Genomic DNA, 5,927 nt, shown 5'->3' with positions numbered 1-5,927 from the left:
TATCACGGATTTTGACTACTACATCTGCTGCCTGCTGAACAATCTCTGGACCCAACTCTGCTCTCTCTCCTACTTCATCCCAATGAACAGGAGATCTACACTTGCGGCCATACAGCGCCTCATACGGAGCCATACCTATAGACGACTGGAAACTGTTGTTATAGGTGAACTCTACCAATGGTAAGTTCGACTCCCAACTCCCAGAGAAATCAATGACGCAAGCGCGAAGAAGATCCTCCAAAACCTGAATAACTCGCTCTGACTGCCCATCCGTCTGCGGATGGAAAGCTGTGCTAAACAGCAACTTCGTACCCAAAGTCAAATGCAAACTCTTCCAAAACGAGGAAGTGAATCTGGGATCCCTGTCGGATACGATAGAAACTGGAATACCATGGAGTCGGACTATCTCTCGGATGTACAGCTCTGCATACTGAACCATGGTGAAAGTCGTCTTAATAGGCAAGAAGTGCGCTGATTTGGTAAGACGATATACAATCACCCAGATGGCATTCGATCCTCTGGCTGACCTCGGCAATCCGGTCACAAAGTCCATGGTAATGTTCTCCCACTTCCAATCGGGAATAGGAAGAGGCTTGAGCAGACCTGCTGGTCTCTGATGCTCGGCCTTCACTAACTGGCAAGTCAGGCACTCGGATACAAAACGTCTGATGTCCTTCTTCATCCCTGGCCACCAATACAATAGCTGCAGATCTTTGTACATCTTCGTACTCCCAGGGTGAATGGAGTACGGGGACGTATGGGCCTCTGATAAGATGTCTGCTCGGATAGAATCACTGCTGGGAACCCATATCCTCTCTCGGTATCTCACAATACCGTCGCTGACTGTATACAAAACACTGCCCTTGGCTTCATCTCTCTTCTTCCACTGTGCCAACTGCTCATCTGCGGTCTGACCACTGTGAATACGGTCCAAAAGGGAAGACTGAATGGTCAAGGTAGATAGACGAGGAACTCTACCTCGAGGGTAAGTCTCAAGATCAAACTTCTGCATCTCAATCTGAAGAGGTTTCTGCATCGTCAAATGAGCCATCACTGCGACTTTCCTGCTCAAAGCATCCGCAACTACATTAGCTTTACCCGGGTGGTAGCTAATGTCACAATCGTAGTCTTTCACAAGCTCCAACCAACGCCTCTGACGCATGTTCAGCTCCTTCTGCGTAAATAAATACTTGAGGCTTTTGTGGTCGGTAAAGATCTGACACTTCTCTCCATACAGATAGTGCCTCCAAATCTTCAAAGCAAAAACTACGGCCGCTAACTCTAGATCATGGGTAGGGTAATTCTTCTCGTGGATTTTCAGCTGTCGAGAAGCATACGCTATCACTCTCCCATGCTGCATCAAAACTGCACCTAAACCAAGCTTCGAAGCATCGGTATAAAGGACAAACTCGCCGGATCCTGACGGTACAGCCAAAACGGGTGCTGAAATAAGGGCTTGCATCAAAGTATCAAAGCTCTTCTGACACTCCTCGCTCCACACAAACTTTACATTTTTCTTGGTCAGTGCTGTGAGTGGAACGGCGATGGATGAGAATCTCTGAATGAACTTCCTGTAATATCCTGCTAGCCCAAGAAAACTGCGGATCTCTGATGCATTTTGAGGCACAACCCAATCTCTGACTGCTGCAACTTTGGCGGGGTCTACCTCAATACCACTGCTAAAAATAATGTGGCCCAAGAACGCCACCTTGTCTAACCAGAATTCGCACTTACTGAACTTTGCGAATAATTTGTGCTTCTGCAATGTCTGCAACACTGTGGTCAGATGCCTGCTGTGCTCCTCCCGACTCTTGGAGTAGATGAGAATGTCATCTATGAACACTATCACAAACTGGTCGAGGTACGGCTGAAATACGCAATTCATTAGATCCATGAAGATCGCTGGCGCATTCGTCAGACCGAACGGCATCACAAGGAACTCGTACTGACCATCACGAGTCCTGAAAGCTGTCTTTGAAACATCAGCACCTCTCACCCTCAACTGGTGATAACCCGAACGCAGATCTATCTTGGAGAAAATCGAAGCTCCCTGCAACTGGTCAAACAGATCCTCAATCCTCGGCAGTGGGTATTTATTCTTCACTGTAACCCTGTTCAACTCCCGGTAGTCAATGCAAAGCCTCATCGAGCCATCCTTCTTTTTCACGAATAAGACTGGCGCGCCCCATGGAGAAAAGCTCGGGCGAATGAACTCCTTGTCGAGAAGTTCCTGGATCTGCTTCTTAAGCTCTGCCATCTCTGTCGGTGCTAGACGGTATGGCGCTTTGGATATCGGACCCGTACCTGGCATAAGCTCAATGGAAAACTCCACCTCTCTCTCCGGTGGCATACCAGAGACGTCTTCGGGAAAAACGTCTAAGAAATCTCTAACTATCAGAACATCTGAGGCTGACTGGCTGGGTTCCTCGGGGACAGATAAAAAGGTTGCTAGAAATGCCCGACACCCTCTATGCATGAGCTTCCTAGCCTGAACATATGGAATAATGCGCGGTAAAGAAAAGTACCTGTCCGGCTCAAATAAGAACTGCTCCATTCCAGGCGGTCGGACCAGAACGGATCTCCGCTGGAAGTCTATCAATACTCTGTTCCTCAATAGCCAGTCCATCCCTAGGATGATGTCAAATTCCGGCATCGGTAGCACAATCAGATCAGCATAAACAAGATTACCGTGCAGCTCAAGGTCTATATCTCGGATAACATTGGTAGCTGCCATCTCCTCGCCTGACGGCAACACTACTGAAAAGGCTGTATCTAGCCCAATGGTCTGGATCTTGAGAAAGTTTGCAAAGACCTCCGAAATAAACGAGTGAGTGGCCCCTGAATCTATCAAGGCCTTGGTAGCGGAACCAGATATAAAAATTCTCCCTGAAAGATCGGAACTCTAAGTTGAATCCCACTACAAGATCTAAACTTATAGACATGCAAAGGTCTAGGTTCCTCTAGCTTAATTTCCCCGAAATAAATCTGAGTAGAGCATGCAATCCTATGACAGTTCTAAGTTCAAAATCTAAATCCCGATTCCCAAAACACGAAAATTCAAATAATAACTTAAAGTTTAAAGGTACCTGTCAACAACATAGTCTCCGGGTTGGTTTCCGCGGCATGGAGAGCAAAAACTCTGCCTTGGGTAGGCAGATTCCTCTGAGGGCACTGCAGCAACATGTGGTCTGGACTGCCACACTTAAAACACTTTCCTGAGCCAGCCATACATGCTCCAGGATGGCGACGTGAGCACCTTGGACAAACTGGTTGCTCCTGAGTCCTCAGGGCTGGGCGTCCCCGCTGCTGCTGCTGCTGCTGCTGGCCTCGGTTCCTGGGCGGTCCATGAAAAGGCCTCTTATTCTGCTGCTGATGCTGATGAGGAGGAGGGCGGTGCGGTGCCTGGACTGGGCGCTTGCCCTGGCGATCCCTCTCGATATCCCGCAGATCCTGCTCTGCGGCTAAGGCCTTGGAGACGGCAACCTCATAAGTAGCAGGGTCAGATACCCTAACATCCCGGCGCAAGATCGGCCGTAAACCCACCAGGAAGTGCATCAGCTTGGCTCTGGCATCATTCGCGATCAGGGGCACAAAGTGACAGCCCCTCTCGAACTTACGGATGAACTCCGTAACCGTCATATCCCCCTGTCTCAGGCTCATGAACTCGGTGGTCAGCCTGGTGCGAACCTCCTCAGCAAAATACTTGGAGTAGAAAACCTCCGAAAAGCGGGTCCAAGAAAGTGTAGCCAAGGTCAGGGCTACCGAAGCTCCTTCCCACCATAAGCGGGCGTCTCCAGTGAACAGGTAGGTGGCACACCGGACTCGGTCTGCGTCTCCCAGCTCCATGAACTCGAAGATAACCTCGAGGGATTTGATCCATCCCTCGGCAACCATGGGGTCAGATGTCCCAGAGAATTCCTTCGGGCGCATCTTCATGAATCGCTCATAAACAGCCTCGGGCCCTGTCGGCCTGGCTGCGGCTGCGACTACGGCTGCGGCATTGCCCCCCGCAAACTGTGCGAAGAACTGTGCCATCCCAGCTAACATCTGGGCACTCATGTCCGGTGGGGGCGGTGGAGGAGGTGGTAGGTCTCCCTCTGGTCTAGGTTCCTCTCTGTCCTCTCGGCGAGGCTCCTCCTCTCTGTTGCGCTCTAAAATGCGTCTAGGGGGCATACTGATCCAACATAACTCATACGTAACTAACATGCATAATTCCATATTTTATTTTAAATGAACACTGAAATACTGAAAATCTGGAAACATGCTGACAAAATAATTCATGCTTTAACTAAAATGCTGAACAAAATGCTGAACTGAAAAACTTACAGACCAAAGGCGTGGCTTCGTGAGCTTCTCGCGGTCAGTAGTAGTGAAACCCTATACAGAACCACCGTTCTGATACCAACTGTGAGGGGCCTAAAACTCCTTTTTTGAAAAGTTGCGGAAAATTAAAAATTTTCTTTTTAAAAGAACTTAAATGGCCTCATTCATAAAAATCACTGGTGAATCAAGTTCCATATTTCAAAATATTGCAGCGGAAGAAAATTAAAGTTTTGCCAACCACAACGATTTAAAAATATCCAACGACTGATAAAATTGTTTGCGGAAAAAAAATAACAACTGCTGCTCTGAGGTCCTCGGGTGCCACTACTGCCGACCTAAGCTGGCTCACTGGTCCCCGCCCTCGGCCCTGGCCTCATCAGTACCTACAACAATCAAGTCTAGTGAGCCTAAAGACTCAGCATGCATATATCACAGGTAACGAGTAAAAATCTGAATTAAAATATGCATGAATTAACATATCCTGTCCTGAGGCATACTGAAAATAATCTGTACTGAGCAATTATAATACGTGCATAACTGAACTGGAAATCACTGTAAAAATATTTGCTCCTTGGAGCCTGTACTGAAATATCTGGTAAAATTTTCTGTTGAGATTATGTTTTACGCCTGTGGCCACTGCACTAAGCTGAACTGATCGGTAACTGGCTACCGGGGAGGCTGAAACTGAACTGAGCTGGCCGGTCACTGGCGACCGGGTGGTACCATACTGAACTGATCGGTCACTGGCGACCGTATAAAATAACACTCCCACATAGTGAATGAACCACAAGCCATATCGCATAAATCTCAAAAATAATCATTTTCTATTTAATGCACGTAAAATAATTAACTGGCGTAATGAAAATTCCTGTAATTTTTACCAACTGGATTGGATTGGATCGTTCCCAGGCTCGCTGCAACCTAACTATGCCATGAAAATTATGCAATAGCTTAAACTTGACCAACGATGCAATTTACGTTCAAAAGATGCGACTATGACGCCTAATGACTTCGCATTTAATCATGACTCCGAGCCAACCTGAACCGACACTGAACCGACGTATAGTCATGATTAAAATACGCTGAAAAATCATAAAATAATGTTCCTAAAATGATAGGGTCGAAATCTAGGTGGAATGGAGGCCAAAACACGAAACGCACTTTCGAGAGTCAATTTGGCACATTGCACCGTAAATTCTCGTACGACCTCAAAAATGATCCAAATGACAAACGGTCAAAAACATGACCTTCCTAACTCAATGAGGCACTGTCCAGTCCAAGGCCATGGGCTAAAAGCCAACCAAGAACTCGAACGAGCCTCTGAACCGACACAGCAACTTGCTGTAATTTCCAGCAGCTGCGCAACTACAAGACTTGCGTTGGTTTCGAGACTATCGGCCATTAGGGGCGTGAACCACCGACCAGAGACTCTTACCAACATCCCAAGGAATGATTTGAACCATGGCTAAGGGCCATAGGCCAGCCACAATCCGCATCACACCAAATCTTAACCGAAGGGTCCAACCGAGAGCATCTTGAATGCGTGTGTAGTGTTTATGCTATGATCGATGTCTTGCGTCGTTCCAGTGGCCATTTGATTGACC

Source organism: Primulina tabacum, chromosome 15 (genome assembly GCF_025594145.1).
Source record: "Primulina tabacum isolate GXHZ01 chromosome 15, ASM2559414v2, whole genome shotgun sequence".
In the NCBI taxonomy this organism is placed as follows: domain Eukaryota; kingdom Viridiplantae; phylum Streptophyta; class Magnoliopsida; order Lamiales; family Gesneriaceae; genus Primulina; species Primulina tabacum.
The sequence above is the reverse complement of the archived record's forward strand: the minus strand, read 5'-3'. Positions refer to the sequence as shown.